The sequence below is a fragment of the Otolemur garnettii genome, unplaced genomic scaffold (genome assembly GCF_000181295.1).
Source record: "Otolemur garnettii isolate 467f Iridium unplaced genomic scaffold, OtoGar3 scaffold00041, whole genome shotgun sequence".
NCBI lineage: Eukaryota > Metazoa > Chordata > Mammalia > Primates > Galagidae > Otolemur > Otolemur garnettii.
The window spans coordinates 2,641,647-2,667,981 of record NW_003852436.1 but is presented as its reverse complement, the minus strand read 5'-3'; positions in this window follow the sequence as shown (position 1 = coordinate 2,667,981).

Genomic DNA, 26,335 nt, shown 5'->3' with positions numbered 1-26,335 from the left:
ATATATATATATATATATTTCAATTTAGTAAGCAGTTAGCAGAAATATTGCCTAGAATTTCACATAATTTTTGAATATTTTTCATCTTTATTTACTATTCTGCCAGAGTTGATTTTGGCAAAGTCACTAGTTTCCTACAATGTGCTGAATCGATTGGTCAGTTTTTCATCCTTGCTGTATTTGATCAACCAGCAGCCCTGACCAGTGGATCACTTCTGGTTCTAGGATTTCTTCACTTTCAGGACATCTCACCTATTTTTCTCTGTCATCCACTATCCCTGTCTCTCTACTGATGTCCTAACCCTTTCTCTGATCTCTTAATGCATTCATGCCCCAGGGACTTGGCTGTATTTTTTCTGCTAATTGTCTAGGTACTTTCATCTAATCTCATTTAATAATCATGGTTTTAAATATCATTATGGGCCAAAATTTTGTTTCTGTGCCCTAACTTCTTTCATCTGCTTGAATATCTTTTAAGCATTTTCATTCATAACGCTTAAGCCAAACTCAAGATCTTCTAAATGCCTTCCCTGTCTTCATTTTTGGCAAAGTCACCCTTCCAGTTGTTCAATTTTGTTTCCTCTCCTACGTTACCTCTACCCCATCAGCTGTTCTAGTACAGAATGTATTCGGACCACATTTTCCCACATTATGCCATACTCCTTTTCTTTTTTTTTCTCCTTCCTTCCTTCCTTCTTTCCTTCCTTCCTTCCTTCCTTCCTCCTTCTCTCCCTCCTTTTCTTTCTTTCTTTTTTTTTTTTTTGAGACAATGTCTCACTACATTGCCTTCAGTAGAGTGCTGTGACATCACAGCTCATAGCAACCTCGGACTCTTGGGCTCAAGAGATTCTCTTGCCTCAGCCTCTTGAGTAGCTGGGACTATAGGCACCTGCCACAACTTTATCTCTATTTTTAGAGATGAAGTCTTGGCCTGGGTCAGGTTGGTTTTGAACCTGTGAGCTCAGGCAATCCATCTACCTTGGCCTTCCAGAGTGCTAGGAGTACAGGCATGAGCCACTGCAATCAGCTGCTATACTCTTTTTCAAAACTACTTCTTCAGGAAATTTGCACTTAAAGTGTTCTCTCTGCCTGAAACACTCATCCCTTGGATATCTATGACTTACTTCCTCATCTGCTTCTGAGATTTAACCCCTCCTTCTTAAGGCATTCCTTTACCTTCTTGCTTAAAATTGTAATATTCTCCCTCCACCCAAGACACACAAACTTCCTATTCCCATTCTGGGTCTTTTTCATCCTTCATTATGCTGTATAGATTATATATTATACTATGTATCTCACTTTAAAAAATAATTGTTAACCTCATACTCACTAAACTGTAAGGCTTATAAAGGGAGGCATATTTGAATGATTCCTTCATTGCTATATTTCCAGAATAGAGAGAAGTACCTGGCATAAAGAGGGGAATCAATAAATATATATTAGATTACTTAGGACTAGACCACAATAAGCTTTGAAATAATACATCCATATTTTCATCTGATATAAAGACAGCTGGAAATAGTCCATTAAAATTAAAATACATTATAGTATTTGGATATGACATCATGTTTAACTGAGAATATGTTTATTTCTATTTATATCTGTTCAGGTTGCAAAGGATTTGCAACAGCTGTTTCTACCTAGATGCTGACAGGTATTAGAAAATTGTGGATGAGTCAATCAGCCCATCCTCCAAACTTTCATCATGACTACCCAGGAAATAGCCTATCAGATGAACATCTATTCCAATTTCAGATTATCTCTTCAGAAAGCTATCTCTGCACTGACACTTCAATGTCATTAGTCTTCCAGAAAATGTTCTTCAGATACTAAATTGAAATCTCCAATGACTTGTCTGAAGTTATTTTCTCCTGCCCTGGAACATTAAGGAAGAACAACTAATTATCATTCTCATCTTAAGGTAGTTGATGACTATTAATAAATGTATTATTATTATTCTTAATTCTTATATATGTATAAACACATGCATTTATATACATATTTGGCATTTAAAGCTTAAAAATTATCAACTGCCCTTCAAAAATCCTCCTCTAAGCACTGCTCTTACATTTAGAAAAGGCATTAATACACATGCAAAGAGAAAATGCTAAATGATGCTTGTGTAAAATATAGAGGAATGAATAAACTCACTAGACCCTCATAACTTGCTTCTACCATCAGATATGTGTAGATTTCTCCCCACTGGTAAGGAAACTCTCAGTACTGCAATAGACAGCAACTGGGTGAGGTCAAAGGAAAAGAAGCCAAACTCTATAAAATAATTAAAGGTTTATTTTGAGCTAAATTTGAGGATCATGACTGAGAGGCACCCCAAGAAGCCTTGAGCAAATGGATTCACTATGGTGGGGTTACAGTTTAATTTATCCATTTCAGGGAGACAGGAATTACAGGTAAAGTCATAAATCAATAAATACATAAAACAATAAATACAGGTAAAGTCAAATCAATGGAAGACATACATTGTTTGGGACCCCAAATGGTGGGACATCTCAAAGTGGGGGCTTATAGGTTATAGGTGAGTTTAAAGATTCTTAAATTGATAATTGGCTGAAAGATTTAGACTCTGTCTGATGCACCAGGAGTCAATGAAAAAGAATGCTGACCTAAGGGTCTGTTAATCAGATAAACCATAGGACCCATGCCCAGACTATAATGTTTGTTATGTATATTAAGGACCTACACAAATGTTTTGCATAGCCTTAGGCTAGTTAATGAGTCACAAAAGGGTAGAGTGGAGGACAAAATGAGGCATATCTGATCTCTTTCTGGATGGTTACTCAGTTTTAGGAATCTCTCCCTCACCTTGAGGGGGGTCCAGATGATACTGGAATTTTCCTGCCCAATCCTTATTCTTGGGAATGTAAGAATGGATTCATGGACCATGAGTAAGCAAAAGGATAGATTTTATTACAGATTAGAGGCAAGTAAAGCCTCTGGGTAGCAGAGGGGGTCCTGAGTATAGGGGTTTCTAAGCCTTAGTGTTTTTCTGGTTATTGGTGGCACACTCTGGTTGGTTCTTTCAAATTATAATGCTCATGATTATTGGCTCCCTATTAACTTGCAGGGCTTCCTTTGCCCAGTCCCCTTGTGGGATCTTTCTTCCTGGTATATCCCACCCAGGCAGCTACTGACTAATGGTTGCATAGGTCAAGTAGATGTAATTATGAAATTTCCTGCTGGGGATTTTCCAAGTCTGTTGGCTGTGCCCAGCATCCTCTCCTGACTCTCCTCCAAGCCCCATTTCCCTGTCCTTGCCTAGAAGCCTTCTGACTCCAATCATAGCCACTGGCTGCTGGGGGGGTGGGAGTTTTTAGTTTAAAAACTAAATTATTTTAGTTCAGTGTCCTCTAATTTATTCAGTTCTGACACTGTCTATCTGGAGATAGTACCAGATCTCACAGGTTGTAAGTAGTTCTGTAAGACTGCCCTTCCCACTTCCAATGCTCATTATAAGACCTAGATTGTTTTCTCCATGCTTTTGACAGACCAGCAATAAATCAAGGGTCTCAAAGTTCTCACCACCCTTGGGCTATATTAATTTCCTAGATTGGTCACAGAACCCAGGGAAACATGTTCCTTTTTCCAATCTCTTGGAAAGAATGCTATGAAGGATGGATATGAAGACATGCATAGGGCAAAACATGTGGGAAAGGACATGTAGTTTCTGTGCCCCCTCTACATGCACGACCCTCCAGAAACTTCCACATGTTCAGCTCTCTGGAAGCTTTCTGAAGCCAGTTCTTTTAGGGTTTATGGAAGTTTCATTTTGTAAACATGATTGATGAAAACATTGGTCATTGGTCATCAGCTTAACCTGCAGGCCTTCTCTGATCCCTGAAGGCTGGGGACCGGGACAGAAAGTCCTAATTCTCTAATCCATCTTGCCTTGGTCTTTCCTGTGACCAGCCCCATTCTGTATCTACCTTGGAGCTGCCAGCCATCAGTTAATTCATTAGCAAAAAAATGACACTTATCTCTTTGAAGAGTATAAGGATTTTAGGAGTTGTATGCCTGGAAATAGGAACAAAGACAAAATAAATATTTCACAACATCATCACACCTCAGAATATTAGACACATCATTAATGGACTCAAGGATTGATTTCCCTAATTGTGACTAAAGGAGTTAAGAACATTTCACCCCAAAATATGATTTCTTGGTATAAAGAATATTTTTAATTAAAGGTCATTCATGATCAGAAAGCACTGGGCTTTCCTGGATAAAACCTGAGTAACCTGATTTATAATCAGAAGGGGCTATTGACTTCTTTATTGCATACTTACAGACCTGACTCTAAGGTCATTTGAAGCAGGAGAACTATCTCTCAGGTTTATCTACAATTCAATCTGTTTCCACGCATCTATATACATCCCCCCAACAACCACTTGCTTCATGTATACTTTCCACACTGCCCCCTCCCTTCCCAAAGGCATCTTTGAAAGTGTCTAAACATCACTGAGATGTTGCATAATCATTCTAGTGGTTCCCCCCATGCTCTTGGCATTTAGAAATAAACCTTTCTCTTATTAATCTACCATAACTGTGAGTTGATCTTTCAGCAAACCAACCAAAGGGAAGGGGCAAGTTTCTCCCGTGATCCTGCATGACATTGATTATTATTATCCAAAAAATGGCTCCAATTACTATCACAAGGGCACAAGGGTATAAAATCTACTACTCTTTCCCCACATTACTTTCTTTGGCTTAAGTCATAGAATCTCAGAGTTGTAAGTTACCTTAAAGTTGTATAAGTCAATGTTTGATTATTTGACTTGGATGGATTAAGTGATTCTGTCAGTTTGTTCCAAGCTGACACAAAGGAAAATGACAACTGGAAAGGAATGTCACACACATAGCTTATCTTTGGAGAAGAGCTAGCATGCCCTGAATATTCCTTTTAAGCTTTGCCCTTGTCTGAGCGCAGAAAGAGAAAATTCAAATAAAAATTCACATTACCTTGTTTTACCATCAGAAGGATGACTTTGTTCTTTCCCAACCTGAATATTTGTATTGTACTTGGTTTTCTATTTCACTTAAAAGCATCACATAATACATCTCAAAGCAACAGCAGAAGAAAAACACTGTAGTGATCACACAGAAGAACACAGGAGATCACAGAACACACATTTGCTCATGCCTTCTTGGCTTATGCAAATCTTGCTTGTGAAAGGCCTAATATTGAAAGATCAGGAAAATCATTTTAACTTTAAAGATACCAGGGAAGATTCCACATGCAATATTCACATGTTCAAGTTTGTGCTTAACAACTTCTTTGATAATGATGATGTATTTGTTAGGTAGATAATGTGAACTAAAATAAAATCTTAAAGCTTCCCCCAGTGGCTGGGTGGCTGACTGACTGGACCCTCTCTTGGCCAAGGGTATCCCTAAAACTGAGTTTAGCCAGGATAAAAGAGATCAGACATGCTTTATTAGCCCCCCTCTCTTCTTAGAGATGTCCTTTATGACTCACAACAAGCCTAAGGTTATGCAAGATAACGCTTTTGGGTTCTCAATATACATAAAAATCACTTGGGTCTGGACATATGTCCTGTAGTTTGTCTCTGATTAACAGACCCTTATCTTAGCATTCCTTTACACTGACTTCTCATCTACCAGACAGAGACTAACTCTTTTAGCCAATTGTCAGCTAAAGAATCTTTAAACCCAGTTATAACTGTGAGCCCCCACTTTGCAATGTCCTACGTTTTTTGGGCAAACCAATGTAGACCTTCCATGTATTTACTGATTTATGACTTTAGTTGTAATTCCTGTCTCCCTGAAACTGCAACCCTGCCACAGTGAATCCACTTGCTCAAAGCTTCTTGGATGTGGCTCGCTGGTCACGATCCTCAAATTTGGTTCAGAATAATTCTCTTTAAATTATTTTACAGAGTATGGCTTCTTTTCTATTGACAATAGTTAAAATTATGGCTCTCCTAGGAAAAAAGGACAAGGAGTGAGGAGGCCCACACCTGCATTTCACCTTAATCCTGATTAATTTCTCTAAATGCAACTATGATTATTTTATTACATGTTAGTTGCTGTCTCAAGAACCATCAATAAGTCCTTGTTGGATACTAAAGTAAATGGGGTTTCCTCTTCACTTTGGTGTCTTCTGCACTGTAATTAACTTCATCTTTTCAATCTTTCCTTCCTTCAGCCCTCACATTCCCATGGCTCATTCAAAAGGAATGCTATGTATTGTACCTCATAGCTCCCAGCCTAAATGTTCCCTCTATTCTATTTTTGAAGGTCTCTTTTGGCTTTTCAATTCTTTTACCTTCCTCAACATCCATCTCATATCTTCACTTAACTATGTTGTTACATTTTATCTTTTTCTTTATCCTCACAGTGATGAGAATTCAGTTTCCTTGAACCTCTATGAACATAGTTATAACTCTGAAGTTATCATTTTCTTTCTCCCTTTAGTTATATATTTCACTGTTATCTTTTCCTTCTTCCACTACTATTTATGAGTTCTTGAGAACAGAGACAGTAATGTTCATATTTATTTTGCTATAGGTAATCTTTAACTCTATACCACTTAATGGTTATTTAAAATGAGTATATTTTAATTTACTTAATATATATTTCACCCTCTTTTCTTCTTAGCTATTCAAAAATATGCATTCAGGGAGGTAATTAAAGACAGGCTCTAATCATAAAACATTTGTTTTAGTTTCACCTTAGAAAAAACAGAGTTTGACAACTTCTCAAAGAGTTAAACAACAAATTCTGATCGTGAGGACTATCTAATGAGAGCAGGTGAGGGTTGAGTATTAAAATCCCTAGAGTCTTAGCAGCTAGCAAATTCATATGTTTTGGTCTGCCCAATAGTAGTTCTTAATACTGTAGTATCAGTTGATAATTATATATAATGAGAATGCTGAAAGCTTATTATTTGTATTAAGACTAACGCTGCCAGCTCTGACACAAATTCATTAAGAAACATTTTCTCTTGAGAGTTTCATAATAAAAAATGCCTTGGTGCCAATAAACTTCTCATGTGATTGATGCTGGAATGCAGAGCTCCGATGGCCTCAGGAACCACAACTTATACTTTACTACTCAGAAAATCACTGATGTCTGAAAAGTAACATCAAACTGGAAAAATAAGCAGGTGAAATAGGTGTACTACATAGGGCCAAACTATAACCTCGAGGAAATCAGTGTTTTCTGGTCTCCTGCAAAATATTAGTGTATGTATCCTCCTGAGTTTTTGTACTTCTCAACTGACATATCTGAAAGCTCTCTTCAGTCTGAAAATTTTCACTGTTAAAGAAAAAAATATAAAGTCTATGATTTTGGTTTCCTCATGTCTTATCTTTGAATTCTTGGTTCTACTTAGATTAAGGGTGGTAGTTTCTCCATTAACAATGAATACTTTATATTTTGTTTAGCTTTTTGAATCTTTTCATAGTTATCTTTGAATACTGGCAAAGAAAAAAACTTTCCCCCCATAGGTCAAGTAAGCCTAAGTAAAAGAAACAATTTTTTCTGACATTTAATTAGATTTCTTTTATTTCTTATTTCCTTCATTTCTTGCTACATTGATTCACGCTATTAGCCACTAATCTAAAATATATTTTTGTGCCAAGTACATATAGAGATGAATTTGTTTCTTAGTCCATAAGAAAAACATAACCTTCCAGGGAAAAAAATCATAAAGAAACAAAGGGAATAATCTGTTATGAGCTGGTTTAAGTAACTATTGAGTACAGAGAAGGTCAAAAGGAAGTAGTGAATAGTTTTACCTGGATTGGAGTCAGGAAATCTTTGAAGAGAGAGTGACATGACTTAACTCCTACATGATGAACACATTTGTTAAGTAGACTAGTAAGTAAAAGTCATTCTGGGTTGAGGAAGCCATGTGCTCAGTAACTTGCCAAGGGCAATATGGTGCATGTGATCGATGGCTTGGCAAGGTCAATACGGTGCATCAAGGGCACCACATATCAAACAAATGACAAGGAAATAGAATGGCTACAGCAGGGAATAAGTCTAGATGGCTTATATGTGATGAATTTTTTCACATTACTCTTAAGAGCCAACTTGTCTTTTCTCATTGGTTTTAGGCCTGTCTAGTCTTTTAAAATTTTATTCCCATGTCAGTGCTATTAGAGGTTTTCTCTAAACATCAGTTAACTCTCCAGCTTACCCACAACACCTTTTCCTTTGCTTTTGACCTCTACTTATGCTAATTCTGCTCTTTAAGGCTTACCTTATTTTGCAATTGTTTATACTAGACATCTTTAGATAATATACAAAGTTTCAAAAGAAATTTTTAAGTCTATATTCCAGAGCCACATTATTCTTGAGTACTAGTGACATCAAGAACAAATCAATATATTAATTCAAGACAGGGAGAAGGGCCAGCCTCAGTGTCTATAATTATCATCTCCAAATATGTCTATAAAAGAAATGAATATTATATCTACCTGCTTATCATTTATTACATTCCTGGAAAATGACTGAATGGGTTTTCACCAAATTTGGCCTTACCTAAAATATAGAACATAAAGTACCATAGCATCAATCATTGGGGAAGAGAAAGGAATCACACGAAAGTAGGCTTTTCTCTTCTCACATAAATGAAATTTAATAGGAGGCCCAGTGATCACTAATGGAGAGAAAGATGCTGTGGTGTCAAAAGAAAATATACAGAGGAAACAAACAAGGCTTCCAAGAAGTTAAGAAAAATGATGAATTTTCAATCAAACTCTTTCTCACATGGGAAATTGCAATTAATTGCTCTAGAGTGAGTTGAGTCCACATGTATTTTACTAATTTATTTATGCTCCCTTGACCATCTTGCTGAGGATGTGATTCTTCCAATGGATAAAATGCACAGATTTTCTACCATTTAATGCCTACCTCGCTATTCTAGGCATGGTGTAAAAGGACTATAGTTATGTAGTGGTTTTATAAATCTGGTTATTTCTGAGGGCTGTGTATTAGGTTGTGCTGTTTCCATGTTTAGGTTATAAAACAAAATTTTAAACAATGTAGCCTAAGTCAGATTTAGTACCCAGCTACAAACCCCACATTTACAATTACATTTACTCTAATTAGTGAGCTAGATGAAGTTCTGTTAGAGGAGAGTTGAAGCATGATGTTATTTATACCGATTGGAAATGATCCATTCTGACTCTGGAGACAGTCTCCTGAAAACGGAACTTTGACTCTGGCTCTGTGAGTTAGCCAGCCAATAGCCAGTCAGTTGCATCTCTATACAGGAAAGTATCTACCTCAGCAGAGTTCTTTGATATTCCTGTGCCCCTGAATACCAGCTGCCCACAACTGGGGAAGAATTGAATAGTGAACTATTCCTAGGAGAAGTCTCATTTTCCCACTTTTTCTCCCTCCTTTGCTGTGTAATCATCTTACTCTAATATTCCTCCAGTCATCCTATTGAATTTAAATTTTACTAAAACTTTTAAGTAGTATTTGTGGCCATTTGAAGAATTTCTAAAGACTTTGACATGACCTAATGTAATATTTAAGATAATAACCTAAAGCTATAGTTTTTTAAATATCAGACACTACGAAAAATATCTTGGGAGTATTACAGCTTTTAGTCTTTAATATAATACAGTTTCTCAGATATAACATTTTTATTTCTTTTCTCAGAAAATTCAACTTAAAGTTCTTCTCCAGGGAAAGTAATTCAGTCAGATCTCCAAACCTTTTTACTGTAGTACTCTGTAAACTAGTGGTATTTCTGAGAAAATAATTTTCATTAGATATCTTTTTTAAAACTGAAAGCCAACACAACACTCAGTTTGAGTAGAGTACATAAGGCTGTTTTTGAGTTATTTTAAAGGTTAGCTAACGTGGTGTCAAATAACAAAAAGATACAACTTCAGATTATAAGCTCAAAAGTCTAGCTGAAAAGTGGAGTGAACTTCCTTTTTATTTATACCTTGTATGTTGGAATGTCTCCAACACCATCCCCATGTTTGATGATTTATTAAGAGGACTCGCAGAACCCGACATATAGTAGTACTCACGAGTGATTTACAGCAAAAGGATATGAGACAAAATCAGTAAAGGATAAGGCACCTGGGACCAAGACTAAGGAAACCAGCTAGAAGCTTTCAAGAGTCTTCTCCCAATAGACTCGTGTATAATGCACTTAATTTGTCCAGTAATATATGAAATGTTGTCTACCAGGAAAGCTCATTAGAGACCCAGGGCCCCAGATTTTTATTGGGATTCATCACATAGGCACTCTCTGCCTGGCATGTGCGAAATTTCCAAACTCCCAGAAGGAATCAAGGGTTTGGCATGGACTTGTGCAAACACTTCTGAGACAGGGAGTCTCATCAGCTATTGAAAAACTCAGAACTGTCCCCAAATCCAAGGTTCCTGACATCTGCTAAGGGCCAAACTTGTGAGCAGATGTCATGCTGCTGACCTAAGGACAGCAGCATCAGGCCTGCTGTGTTAACTCTTAATGCACTTAGCTAGCTTGAAAGGAAATCCACTTTTGGTCCATGTGGCTTCCTTATTTGCCTAAACACAACCTAGACAAATAAACTAAAATGTGCAGGGAAAGAGACGAGAAAAAAAAAAAAAGCAGGCTCATCAAAGAAACACCTTGTATTGATGATTACTGAGCTTTTCTCTCCAGGGGTGACTTGAGCCTCCACTAGCTGCTGCAGTTTCACAAGGCTTTGAATCTAATGCTATACTTAATGATGAGAGCTCAAACGGAAGGGGTACTGACCTTTCTCAAGTGCATGTCCTCTCAGATAGAATAATTAATAATAAAGGATGCAGATCACAGGGCTGATGTCATTTGGTGTATAATTACCATTCTCCTATGAGAACCTGAGCGACAGTCATGATTTCTCATTCCTTCTCTGCCTGGCTTTCCTATTCCCCAGCAGCTCAGCTCTAAGAGCAGCAAGGATAAATTCCAGTTGGCCAACCTCAGACTATAGAGCAGGGATAATAGGAGCTAATTTAGTTCTTCATGATGGTATGATAATGCTCCTTCTCAGGGGTATGAAATGGAAATCAGCTCCCTTGTGAAATACCAAGAGGGAGGAAATCATGGAACTGGAAAATAAGTTTGGCTTTGTGAGGCTAAATTTTGCTCTTTTTCTGTAAACCCTCAAACTGTATTTGCATAAGGCTTGGATAAGAAGTCAGCAGGAAAAAGGAAAAGGAAAAAGAATGCCTGCAATTACCACTGTGACAGTTCTCTGTTTTCCCTTGGGGGCCAGCGCATAAGAGGAAGAAAATGGATGACAATTTGCTAATTGTTCTGAAGTATTTCAGATGGTTCTGATTTTACACGAAGGAACACAATTAAATTCTCTGAAATACCCTCTCCAACACAAAAACTCCTCTCCAGGGATCACAGGAAACCAACAGAAAGATTTAAGAATAGGTTTCTACAAATTGTTCTTATCTTCTCAGTTCCTACCTCATAGCCTTTGAAAAGAGCAGAGGATAATTTTGAGAAAAAAAAAAAATCAAAACCTGCATCAGTAGATGGTTTCTCAAGTACTTTACAGAGACTTTAACCTTGAGGTTTTAGATAAGACCCTGATTTATATGCCAGATATCTTGCTGTCTTGGTCTTTCATCTTCAGCAATGAAAATAAAATACATTTTATATGGCTCTCCTACAGTTCCAAAAGGTCGCATGCTCATGTATTCATCAAAAATCTAAAATACTAAAAGAGGATTTGTTCATTAAACATTGGAGGGATTTTTATGTTTATAGTATTTTATGATTATAGACATGGAATTTCCGGAAAGGATCATCCTAGTGACCAGTCATGTGGGTCCCCCTCACTTCATAGCAGCTACAAGTTTTCAGGCTTGAACACCATTGCTGCTGCCATCCCTTAGACTCACTTCCATGTTCTGGAAGACATCCCTCCTTTGAAGAAAATATTTCATTTCTATGATTGCACTAGGTAACTTTTACATATAAAAATCTTCCCACCGAAAGCTCTTTTAAAAAAAATTCAGTTGGTTAGATTTTTATGAAAACACAATAAAACAGTATTTTGAATTTGACGAAAGATCTGTATTTAATCTTCTCATAATTGTTGCTGTAAACAGAGAAAGTAAAGCCTAAAGTGTGGAGGAAAATGGATTGAGGTCGCTTCGTGTTAATCTGTGGTGTTGGAAGAAATGTCCAAAACTAAGCGATTTTGACAGCGCTTGCCTTAGAGAAGCTAAACAAAGGATATTGAAAAACCGAGAGAGACAGCTGGGTGACAGCACACACGGAAGCATTATGGACAGACTTTGACCAGACATGAACTAAGCCTGGATGAGATTCTATCTATAAAACTTGAGGTTGAAGATGCTTGTAAGGTGCCAACCATCCAGACATATACTTCACATTCTTTCTCCTGCCCTGCCTCCTACTGGGGACCTAGGGATTAGATTTCACTTTAAACCTTGTGTAATCCAGAATTCTCCAACCTAATTCCTTACTCTGTCTTGGAAGGTTATTATAATTTTTCTCCTCTTTGAAATAGAAGTCAAGAAGACATTCAGACAGGTTTATACTTGGGATAGAGAATTTTTTTTATATATATTTTTGCAGATTTTGGCTAGGGACAGGTTTGAACCCACCACCTCCAATATATGGGGCTGGTGCCCTACTCCGCGAGCCACAGGTGCCGCCTGAGAATGTTTTAATTTAAAATGAAAAGTGAGCTTTTTTTTTCGTACTGGCTGGAGAATGGTTCTAAGTTTTAATCGTGTCGCCTTGCTACCAGAATTGTTGAACCAGGTTCTTGTCTAGGCAAGTGAAGTAGCAGTTTATTAGGAGCAAGTTTAAAGGTAAGTGGGGGAAATTCCTTTATTGAAAGGGAGGGGAAAATGTAGAAGAAAAGGGGAGAGCAGCAAAGCCTCTGGCACAGCGAGCACAGAGGGAAGCTGATTGCCCAAGAAGATTAAACATTATGGGGATTGCATAGTTGTCTAACCTTAACTTTGTGTTTAAGGAGATGGAACTTGTGTTCCTTTTCTTCTTTTGTGTCTTAATTTCTATTCCTTTGTGAAATTTTCCTGGCACCAGGTGCCTAAATATTAAGTTAAAACTTAATCTACTGTATGTCATAGGACTGGTCACAAGCCTCCCTGGTTATTTATAACTCTCTGTAGAATACCTGGATGTGGTTCAAACCCCTGTGCTCTTGCCTTCTGTTATGTGGGTATGTTCAACCCTGGCTGCCTTGACTTCCCTCTTCTACTCTCAAACTTACTTGTCAGAAATAAAGAAGGCATTCTTATCTTGACCACCGGACAATGATCCTGTTTGTGATTATCTTACTAGGAAGAAATAAGCCAGTGAGGTTGGCCCCCACTCCCACTGCCATCATGCAATATTGCCAGGAGGAAAGAAAGCTGTTAAGCAAAAAACTATTTCAAACAGACAGAAACTGAGGAGGGACCAGAACCAGGTTTAAGGTCATGACTGACTTGAGTGATTAGTGGGGCTCAGTGCAAAATGGAAAATTCAGGTCTCCTGTTTGAAAACAGTTAAGAAGGGTAAGATAGTGATGGCAGAGCATAAAAAAAGTGTGGGACTCTTCTGAGTGTGGGGTGCACACCCATGAAGCTAGCCCTGACTACAGTATCAGACGTGTCTATCTGGAGCCAATCTTTCTACCCCCAGCTTAGGGCCCAGGAGAAGGTCTGGCTCTGCATACCAAATTTCCTTCTCCCCTGATGGAGGTTTCTTTTTCAGGGTCCTCTAGATGACAGCATGTGTGGTGAGAATAAGACAGAGTTGGTCAGGCTAGGGCCAACGTGGCACAGCTGGTCTGGCTGGTGTAGGTCCCATGTGACCTTCGCCTCATGTCTCCCATTCTCTGTAAAGTCAGCTTTAACCTGAAGGTGTATATCTGAGTAGTTTAGGGTGATTGCTTTAAGGCATTAACTTTTGAATTGGAATGTTCTTGCATGGGTTAATATCAATTATTGTTCACTATGAGTCCTGGGTTATGGCCATATCTGTTGTTTGAGATAAGTGTAAAATCCTGTTGTTTAAGGTAGTGTTAATACAATTCATACTTTTAACTTTTAAAAGATCAAACTGTGAAATAGAAGTCAAGATGACATACAGACAAGTTTATACTTGGGATAGAGAATGTTTTAATTTAAAATGAAAAGTGGATTTTTTTTTTTTTTTTATTGTACCGGTCAACGCAACCTGGCCAGAGAATGGTTCTAAGTTTTAATTGTGTCACCTTGCTACTTGGGGAGGCTACTCTGTCTGTTCTGCACAATTGCTGGCCTTCTGATAATAAAAATTGGTGGACCTATCCCGGTTTATGCATATTGGCTGACAGTGACAGGAGGCCTGACCCTCTTCATCAGGTAACCTGCTTCTTCATATGGGCCCCTCTGTAACCTGGTTGTTATTAGATAAGAATGCCACTGAACCAAACATTTAAGGTATATCTGCATGTCTAAAACAAAATCCAGATTTTTCCCCCCAACTATATGCAAAAGCCTCACCACCTTCTGTGTATCCATGAATGGAGGTGGATACCAAGGGAGAGAGCCAATACTCAACTGTATCATTGGAGCACGGAAGACTTAATGCAGGGCACACTGGAAAGTGAAAGGCATTGTCTGACTCACCTCAGGATGACCAGCCCCCTCACCCACCCTTGCATTTCCCTAGATGGGTTATACAAGAAGCCTTAGAACATATTTATTTAGCATCTCCATAGCACACCTGCTTGTGAGACCCAGAAATCCAATAGGTTTGGAAGTAATGAGTAAAGCAAATATTCCATGACTGTTTTCTCAGTGTCATTATGCCAAGGAGATGTGCTTTAGCCCAGCATCTCCGCTCCCTCCCACTAATTTACATCATTTTCTGCTCCTTCTATGCCTAATTGTTTGGTCAGACATCAATTTGTTGAGAATAAGGCACACCTATTCACATGCAAATGTTCAGAGTCTCTCCAAATTCACTTCTGAGAAAACCCGGTTGAAATTGGTGCCCAGGCCACCCTCCTGGATGTGCTTGTTCCCCTCATGCAGTTTCAGAATAACCCCACACTGAGTCATAAAGGAGTCATTTGGAATTTTCAGCTCCTCTTTTTTCAAACATCCAACCAAAGCGGGAGGAATAAATTCTGCTTGACAGATTGATAAAGATTTGGGGGGGGGGAGAAATATTAAGAAGGGCAATTGTGCTTTACTCAGCAGCTCAAGTTAAACCACCTTCATAGCTGCAATCAAATTTGTTCGCACATTTTTCAAAAATGTAATTAGAATGCAGGGAGAAGTATATGAAAAGGGATGGGATTATTTATAAAAGTTTTAGAATACATCTTTCTGGGTCAGAAGATTTGCCCAGTGGCAAGAATTTAATACATAAGCATAATTCCTTAGAGAACAACTGCTCCAGGGATTTTTTTTTTCTCTTTCTCCAACCAGTGGGAACTTGAGGAAATGAAAAATTTCAAAGAAATGTAAGGACTGGATGGGCAAAACCCAATTTGATCTCTACTGTAATGGTATTACTACATTTTTTGCATTAAAGAATAATGTCCATAATGTGAAGATTATGCCAAGTACTCTATAAAAGAATACAAACCTTGAGGCAGTCATCCCCGACTCGCTTCCGATGGTGCTTGGGATGGGACACAGGCAAAGATAGGCCAAGAAGTGCAGTGTCAGCAAGGCGCTTGGGCCTGGCAGCGTGAAGCAGTAGAAAGCTAAGTCCTCATCTAGAAAAAAATGAATCAATTATACAGGTGAGAAAAAAGATAGTTCAGAGGTTGAAGAGTTTGTCTGCCAAATGGCTATCATGAAAGTAGGAAATAATCACAAATTTGGCTTTTTTGGTTTAAAAAAACCCAAATGTATAAATACACAGTTATGTGTTACTTGAGGACAGAGATATGTGCTATAAAATGCATCATTAGGCAATTTTGTCCTTGTCCTAATATCATTGAGTACACTCACGCAAACCTAGATGGTGTACGGTCTATTGTACATCTGCGCCACAAGGGTACATCTGGGCCACAAGGCGAGGCCTGTTGTTCCTAGGCTATAATCCTGTACATGGATCACTGTACTGAATACTGTAGGTAATTGTAGTACAATGGTTAGCATTTTGTATCATATTTAAACATAGAAACGGTACAGTAAAGACATGATATAAAAGATAAACTATCCATATATGTATATGTATATATGCACACACCCCCCTCTAGGTAGGGCGCTTGCCATGAATGGAGCTCGTTGAATGAGAATTCGCTCTGGGTGAGCCAGTGAACCAGCAGTGGGTGACGGTGATGGCCTGGAGCATTACCGTATGCTTCTGTAGACTTTAAAAACATTGTGCCCTTAGGCGTCACTACATTTATTAAAACATTTTTCTTCAATACTAGATTAACCTTAACTTACTGTAACTTCTTTTACTTTATAAACTTCTAATGTTTTTTATCTTTTTAACTCTTTTATAGTAACAGCTTCAAACACAAGTGCGTTACATAGCTTCACGATATTGCCTTTATATCCTTATTCTGTAAGGTTTTCCCTGGTTTTGAATTATTTTAAGTTTCAGGTAAAAAACAAAGACAGAGCTGGGCATGCTAGCATGAGCTTATAGTTCCAGCTACTTGGGAAACTCAAAGAGTTCAAGGCTGTACAGTGCACTGTGATCCCCCTGTGAAGAGCCACCATTCCTCAGTCTGGGCAACTTGGTAAGACATCATCTGTAAAACACAGGAACAAAAGGTCTATGAAACACACACATTAGCCAAGGGGTACACGGGGTCAGGACCATCCATTTCTCTGTCTTCTACCTCTATATCTCCCCTGGAAGGGCTTGAGGGAAGCTGTCACCTCCTGTGATAACACACGGAGCTGTCATCTCAGATAACACACAGAGCTGTCAAATCCTGTGATAACACACAGAACTGTCCTCACCTGTGATAAAGCTGGAGCTGTCCTCTCCTGTAATAACACGTGAAACTGTCCTCTTCTGTGATAACACACAGAGCTGTCATCTCCTGTGATAACACATGGAGCTGTTCTCACCTGAAGTGCTTCGTCTGGATACTTCCTGAAGGACCTGCCTGAGGCTGTTTTACAGTTAACTTTTTTTAGGTAAGTAGGAGTACACCCTAAAATAACAATAAACAATGCAGCATATTAAGTAAGCTGTAAACTATAAGCCAGTAATATAGCTGTTGTTTACCATTATTATTACATACTGAACATAATTGTAAGTGCTATACTTCTAGATGACTGGCAGCTCAGCAGTTTGGTTGTGACCTCCAAAGAATAAAAATAAAATCCTTAGGGCCTCCACCCCACCACATGAAGGGGCCCCCTTTCCTGGCCAAGGGGGTTCCAGAGAAACTTTAAAACAGTTCCCAGCTATGATGGGATGGAGGTCAGAAACAGCCTTGGAAAGACTTGCTGCACCAGCTCATACAAATCAACTGCCCATCGCCTCGCCTCCCTTTTTGTGGTTTTGGCACAACTGACCAACAATATCTCTTTTTTAGGGGCCACTGGCCATGCAATGGTTCTAACCAGACTATGGAATGTGAGTGTGAGAGTTTTTGAGTCTTCTGCTTCACCTTTTGATGTCAGAAGGCCAAAGACTCCACCCCAGGATCATGCTGATCATACGAATGCGGCCAAATACATGCAACTATGAAAGGCATAAGGTCCAACTGCACAGGCACGTGCCTTTCCTTCACATGCCTCTTCCTGTAGCTTGTTAAATATGCATAATGGCCACCCTGCTAAGAATTAATTCCTGTTCCCCTTGTCCCTCTGTCCAAGTAGTGCATGCTCTTGGCTTCTACCCAAGACTGTTGCTTCCCAGCTTGTTGCAATGGCCATCCTGTAAGGCTGAAACCCTAAAGGAAACACATTTCTTCTTTCCAAATTTATGAACCTCATCAGTTTCTTCAGTTGACACCGCAAACACATAATGCCTTGTACTATAATGTTAGGATGGTTATGATGTCGGGAGGTGATAGGAATTTTTCAGCTCCTTATTAAATCTTTTAGGGTCACTGTGCTATGTATGGTCTGTTGTTGATCAAATCATTCTTTTGTGGAACATGACATATGTGTGCGTGTGTATATACATACATGGCACACATATATTCAGCACAGTGTATTTATCTTTTAAGATAATTTGTATAGAGTGTGAATGAAATGTGTTGATGTCTAACAAAGCATTTAGATATAAAATCCAAATTTCACTTTTGCTATATTTTATGCTGACCTATATCTCTGCTCTTATCCTTAGAGAAAGATCAGAAACCTAACCAGAAATAGCAGTTAGGTTTTATCTCATATGCCGAATCTATTATATTGGCTTCCTAGAGAGTTGTGTTAAGAAGAATTATATGTCCATGTCTGGGATCAGCAGAAAAGATTGCACTGATTGATTAGTGATGTCTAACACAGCATAGAAGGGGAAACATTGATGTGACTTTTTTATCTTTGTTCTGAACGTGACCAAGATCGGAAAATAGATAGAGGGGGTGGGAACAGATCTATGTTACAAGGACTCTGGGCGTGGTGTAGCGGCGATGGCAGTACATGACCTCCCTTCATGAGTGACCCCATCGCTTTTGGGATCCACTAAAGTATTCACATTGAGGCCAAGAGCCACCTGGCCGCTTCCAGCTGATGATTGAGCCTGGGGGAAGTAGATCAGCTATATGGTTTCTACTTGACGCTCCACTCTTCTAAAGAACAAGCTTTGTTCCCATGCTCCTCCCTGGCCCAGCCTGGACTTCTTGGAGCCATACTGCTGTATGAGATGCTTCTTACTCAACCCTCTGTCCTTTTCTCTCTCTCTTCACAAGCATCATGCCTGCATGTCATCTGAAGATTCTTCTCGCCTGTTTCTGCTTTCTGTCTCTCTCTCCTCCATCCTTCATCCTTTACAACTGTTTTTTCCAGTTAACATCTTTCACTTTTAATTGTCCAGTGTCTTATTCATCTCAAAACAGGAATGGACCCACATGGGATCAAATTACCCCCACATGTGGTGGAGTACCTCAAGAAAAGATATTTATTTCCTCCCTCACTCCCTTATTTCAATGGCATCCGAGTAATATTGATGTTAATTGATGCATAGCTAAGGATAAATGCTCCCCTATATAAAACTTTAATAGAAATAAAGCTATGAGCCAGAGCAATAATATACCATCAGTATTTACCACTAATAGTCAAACTGTGGAGAATGACTTTGGGCTTAAGGATCCTGGGTTGGCAAATAACCTACTCAGCCTGATTCTAATAGTGAAGATTCTTTGATGATTAGATTGAGTGCAAAGAAAGGAAAGGAACTCTATCCTTTGTACCCAGTCTAGTTCTAACATCAGGCTTCAATTTTACCTCCATTTCCCATAACAGAAGTGATTCTTGTGCCTCTTATTGGCTCAGAGGACCTCAGTTTTGGATGTGATAAAGTATCTTACATTTTTAAAGCATCATCTATACCTGAATATGTTATACGAATGTAGTGCTTATAATCTTATCACTTAAATTCAAGGCATTGGGCCAACAGGTCTAATCAACTCCAAATTATCAATTTAGCATTAGTTCAATGGATAGCAAAGAAGCTGTCCTGTCCCCCTTTATTTCCTGTGCCTCTCCAGTCCCAGCTATGTGTACGTTGGGCTGGCTAAAGATGAGAGAGAATTTCCCATTTGGATGATTTTTCCCACTGTGATGTGCCTTCTTAGGCTTGGCTTACATTTAATTATATTCTCACCCTTCTTTCGGGAACATTCAGGCCTTGCCAATTACTCCCTCAAATAACATAAACCTATGTGTCTGTTCTGATTTCACCACCAACTATCTTTCTGTCTGCACAAGTATGGCCGTGAAATGACAATCAGATCTGCAGTGTTCAGTCAGTTCCGATAACTATGAGTTCCTGGTACTGGAAAAGGTTTTTGCAGAGCACATTTATTTTATAAAGGGACATTTGTTGTGTAACCACTTTAATAGCAAAGACTTTTCACTGCATCTGATATATATTTGTATCTAAATATTCATGAATATTATGGAGTCTCTTTCTTCAAACTTTTGTCCCTCAATGTTTAAATTTATAATCTTATAGAAATATCAAGTAAGGAAATGGGAAAGAGAAACCCTGGAAGAAGCTCACAAGCATTATTGAGAGAGAAAGCTTGTATCCCTCTATAGGCAAACAGAATTACATCTGATCCTCTGAATGAATAAATAAATAAATAAACACAAAATGTCTAACTTAGGCATATGTGTTATAAGCAAATGAATGAAAAACTTCACTTTACAGTGTAACACAGCTTAATGATTCATTTCTGAAGTAGCAGCCGGCTATTTTCCTGTTAGAATTTTAGAAGCCTATTTTTTTCTTTGTGATAAATGATTTATTTGTTTATTTTCCTTCCTCCCATATCATTCCAGTTCATTGCAGATGCTTCTAAAATTCTTTTCACAGGGCTGTATTTCATTCCCCTTCTGGTGAAACCCTCTAAGAATTGAGAAAAAAACGAAAGACTGTGGGTTTGGTTTCAGACCACATTTCTGATTCATCACATGTAAGGAAGACTGCTTAGAGATTAAAAGAAACCAAATAATTTCTTGGGCAAGGGTTAACTCGGCTTTATAAATAAAGTACAGATAACATTTTGTACAGAAAACATCCTGGAAATTTAGTTCACTACCCAATATACTACTGGAATTCTTATTTATCTATCCATTGTCTTTTGATGAGGCCCCAATGTGAAAATAGATATATCATTTTTTAGACCACATCATTAGGCATTTTTATTTATTTTGGATCATGGAAATTTAACTTTCAACCAGGTTGAAATGCACTATTGAAATCTATAGTTATTATTTAGCTCAGTTCATTGGCAGAAGTTTAATACTAAAGGGAAAAATATCTCCAGGATTTTTTTATGATTAAATAAAATCAATGAATTACGTCTGAGATATGATTCCATAAACCTTATGGTTTGACATACATGGTCATCCATTAAACCAACAATTAAAGTTACCTTTATGTTTTAGCTATCAACACTATGCAAAACTTTTTTCTCATTTTAAAGAAATAAATGATAAAGAGATAAAGTATTACTCTAGTTGCTAGGGGTATACAGAGTCTAGGAAGCCCCCTAGGGGACAGAGCAGAATGGCTCTAGGGTCAAAGGCTGATTTTTTTCCCTTTTATAGAGCATTGAAGCTACCGATCTCAACAGCAACTCTCTGTGAACCTTCTTTCTGGGCTGCAACTTATTCAGGGTTTCAGTTTCCTTTTTGTGGTTCACTGCATTGGGCTCACATCCAGCTTCATGCATCTGTCAGCTGTGGGATCTTGAGTATCTACTTCACCTCTCTAACCTTAAGATTCTCTGCCCTTAAGTGAGGTTAAAATGCCAACCTCAGGCATAGGGCTAGTGTTCCCCCCCCCCAAATTAATGTGATACAAACTTAATCCCCAAATGCAATAGTGTTGGGAGGTGGGGCATAAGGTATATTTCAGTGACAAGGGCTCTGCCCTCATGAATGGATTAGCGTCACTAGCAAAAGGGCTTGTGGGAGTAAATGAATTCTTTTTCGTCCATCTGCCTTTTGCCATAGATGGATGTAGTCAGAAGGTTCACACTAGATGCTGGTGACTTGATCTTAGACTTCTCTTATCTCAGAAATCTGAGAAGAAATTTCTATTCTTTACAAAAATTACCCATTCTGTGGTATTCTGTTATTGCAGCAGCAACAGACTAAGGTACTAAGCATTTTTTAAAAAATTATACATAAACTGTTTAGCAAATTAACAAGAATAAAAAGTAACCATTATTTTTATGCTTTTTAAATACAATAATCCAGATTTGAGATAATACTAGAAAGATATAACTTAACATACAGAAAAGACCATATCAGGCCAGGCATGGTGGTTCACACCTATAATCTTGGGAGGCCGAGGCAGGTGGATTACTTGAGCTCAGGAGTTTGGGATCAGTCTGAGCTCAGGAGTTTGGGATCAGCCTTTTGCGAGACCTCTACTAGAAAAACTGAAGCAAGAGGATCACTTGAGCCCAAGAGTTTGAGGTTGCTGTGAGCTATGATGCCACAGCACTATACCCATGGTGACAGCTTGAGACCCTGTCTCAAAAAAGAAAAGAAAAGACCACATGCACAAACATGCTTAGTAGTGATATATGAGACGTCGAAACAAAAAACACTGCATACTGCTAGATAACTCTCATAGATCGGTAAGTAAAGGAAATTTTATGTAATCATGGAAAACAATGGCTACAGATTAAAACATTAAAAAGGAATGCATAAAACTAAATTTTCTCTATGATTAAAATATCTAAGAATATGAATGTCCAGAAAAAAATACCAAAATTACATCATTAATGCTCTTAAGGTGGTATGTTATGGATAAATCAAAGATGTTATTTCTTTTGTTTTTAAAAAATTTCTGTGATGTGGTTGTAGTTCATTTATACATAAAACTCTGTGAAGAACCTCATTACCATTATTTGAAATTTGGAAGGGTGGGTTGGTAAAAAGAGAACGTTCTCTTTCCTGGCCTGGCTTTACAGCTTTGGAAGTTACTAGGGGAAAGCCCCTTCAGGAACAAGGTAGACAAGGGAACTGAGAGAGGGAGGCAACATTAACTGAGAAGACTGGGATGAAGTTAAGTTTTAATCATGAAACAGAAGAATTATTTCATATTATTTCTACTTCTGGTGGAAAAAATTTCTGTTAGCCTGTCCTGTACTCATTACCAAAATGCCAAGAAATCATAAACGTCAAAAAACTAGTAACTGGATTATCCCTTAGAGCAGCAATATTTCACCTGGGTACCTTAGTATTAGTTAATTTTCTATATGCATCTAAAATAATATACTATTCATCAAACCTACTCCTTCAGCCACCTCACAGGCTCTAACATCTATTGTTTTATTATTCATAATTATGGAAGCCAAGTCAGCAGCCTCCTCATGTTGTTTTTTCTTTGGTAACCATATTCTTAAGTATCACCACTTTTAATTTTCATATCAATGTATTCCTTGCTTTCTTAAAATACACTGCATGGCCACTTGCCCTGAGCTCTCTGAAATCCCTACCATACTGGAACACAGTTTCCTGGAAAGCATTTGAAAAAATCATTTTTCTTTTAAACCTTAACTTTTTTTTCAAATGGACATTCTTCTTCCATTCCAAAATATCCTTATTATTATTATGAAGTCTTCTTGTGCAAAACCAGGATTAGAACAGTCAAATTTTCTTGCCATGTTTGTATTTATTTCATTCTTTTTTTTCCCACTTTTTTTAAATGTAATTTTTAAATAATAACTGTATATATTTATGGGGTATAATTTAATGATTTGGTATACAATGTGGAATGCTTAAATCAAAATGATTAACATAACCATCACCTCGCTTATTTATTTTTTATGATAAGACATTTATAATATATTCTTGGTTGTTTTGAAATGTACCCTTACATTATGCACATTAGGTGAGACCCCACCAAATATTCTCTTTCCACTCACCCTTCCCCCATCCCTCCTCTCCCCTCCTTCTTGCTGGACTATATTTATGTTTTATCATTTGTATGCATGTATAAGTTATTATATATTGGTTTGATAATAATATTGAGTACACTGGATACCTTTTCTTCCATTCTTATGATACTTTACTAAGAAGAATATGTTCCAGTTCCATCCAGGTAAACATAAAAGATGTAAATTCTCCATCTTTTTAATGGCTGTGTAGTATCCATGGTGTACATATACCACAATTTGTTAAACCATTCATGGGTTGAAGGGCATTTGGGCTGCTTGCATGACTGGCAATTCTGAATTGGGCTGCAATCAAACATTCTGGAACAAATGTCTTTGTTGTAAAATGATCTATGTTCATCTGAGTAGATACTTAGTAATGGGATTGCAGGGTCAAATGGGAGGTCAACTTTTAGTTTCCTGAGAAATCTTTATACTTCTTTTCAAAAGGGCTGTGTTAGTTTGCAATCCCACCAGCAGTGTAGACTGTTTCCTTCTCTCCACATCCGTGCCAACATCTGCAGTTTTCATTCCTCTGATAATTTTTGGCAGCAAACTTAAAAATGAGTTACAGATCCAAAACAACATTGAAAAGAGAACATATGTACTACAAAGCAATCCCCGTCACAGTACCACAGTGGATCAAATCTTTGTAAAAGCATCTATGGCTAACGTCCCATTTGCTCGCTTACTCATTAGCTGTCTCATGGTTGAAATACAATGGTTGATTCCCAGACTGATAATGGGAATTTCCTTTTTATAAGATAAGGACACAAAAATTCTGAGATTTCTCAGAAAACCAAAGTTTCATTGGTGACTATCTGATGTCTCATTTGGCCATTCACAAACCCTTTTGTGCAGCTGGTCTCATGGCCTGAGAAGTTCAAAGTTTTGTGTCACTCACAGTACGAGGTACGTTCAGTTGTTGAATGATTTTTACATATGGATCAAAATTGTGCGGCATTTGGGTGTGATGTCATTAAAATAGTGGAAAAAGAATACCCAGGTCCTCTTTTTCCCAATGGAGACACTTACTCAAAGCAATGTATAGACCAATTTGTTTTATGAAAAAATCCAGAAAACATTTTTTTAATTAATTAATTTATTTTTTTTATTGAATGGTAACTATGTACATTAATGCACTTCTGGGGTACAGTATGGGGTTTTCACATGCAATCTGAAATACTTCCATCAAACTGGTCAACACAGCCTTCATGTCATTTTCTCAGTTACAGAAAACATTTAAGAGGCTCCTGCACTCATGAAAGCATGAATCCAGACTAGCTGTAGATGATAGAAGGATTTGTGGCACTTATTCATCATAGTCTCTCCCTATGGCTTTATATCAAATAAGTAGATGAACACTACCTCCTGGCTTCTCTGTCAGGAGGGAAAGAGCTGGAGCATACATCCAATATTCTGTCTTTCCTTTTCGGGGAGCTGTCCAGGAAAGTTATTTCTGTTTTGCCTATTTCAGAGAGTTTGTAAGACTTGATGCCTGGGGACTGCTGAGAATTAAAAACAGCTGGCTTGCTACTATCAGAAGGACCACAGTATAGCAGACAAGAGATCTATTTATACAGTACAATAGGGAGAGGGGAAGAAGAGTACGGCATGAGCACTATGTTTCAGTTTTGTAGGAGGCTTCCTAAGGAACTGTTCTTTGTCTCAATTGACATAGTGCTAATAGTACCTGCTTTTTTAAGAAATTCTGGAAGCCAGTGAGAACATAAGAGAACTCGGTGGCTTGGAGCAGCTCTTGAAAAACTGCAGTGTTTCAGAGAGACATCCGCAGTGCAAGACACTATGAGCTTCTGAAAAGAGAAACTTGCAAAGCCTTCTAATTGAGAATTTACAAGTTCAGAGAAGATGCATCCACAGAAAAGATTTAGAGATGAATGGAGTCTCTAGCCAAACTGAATAGTGAATGTCTTCTCTTTACAAAGTTTATTTTTAAGAACTGAGAGAGGTTATTGTTTTTTCAAATGCACAGATCACAACACAAATTTATAAGGCACACAAAGAGAAAAAAGATAGCTCAGTGAAAGGAACAAAATAAATCTACAGAAATCACTCCAAAGAAAGAGGAGCATTTCAATTAGCTGACAAATAATTCCAAACAATCGCCATGAAGATAGTCATTGAATTCAGTAAAACAATGCATGAACAAAACAAGAATACCAGCAAGTAGATAGTAAATCTAAAAAGGGAAAAGAACAAAATTAGGGCTAAAAGTATAACATTTGAATTAAAATCCAAAATTAGAAGAAAAAAATTATAGCAGAAATTAATAAAATTAAAAACAGGTAGTCATTAGAGAAAAATCAACAAGATCAGATCTGATTATCCAAAAAAAAAAAAAAACACAATAAAATTAACATGACTCTTGCCATGCTAACTAAGAAAAAAAGAGAGAGAACATTAATACTAATATAAGAAGTGAAAGTGATCACTACAGAGCTCATGGACACCACAAGATGATGAAGTGATACTGTGAACAACCCTATCTTTGCAAATTTGATAACTTGATGAAATGGACCAATTTCTTGAAAGGCATAATGGGTCAAAACTCACACACACACAAAATTAGATAATCTGACAAGTCCTATATCTATTGAGGAAACTGAAGCAATGAATAATAATTTGACAAAAGAAAATTTCAACATGTCCCCCCTAGATTTTTCTTTTTTCTTTCTTTGTTTTTATAGTTTAAATATAATTTTCCATTGTTGCTTTCTTTAACAATTAGAACTTCATTTTTGCTGGTG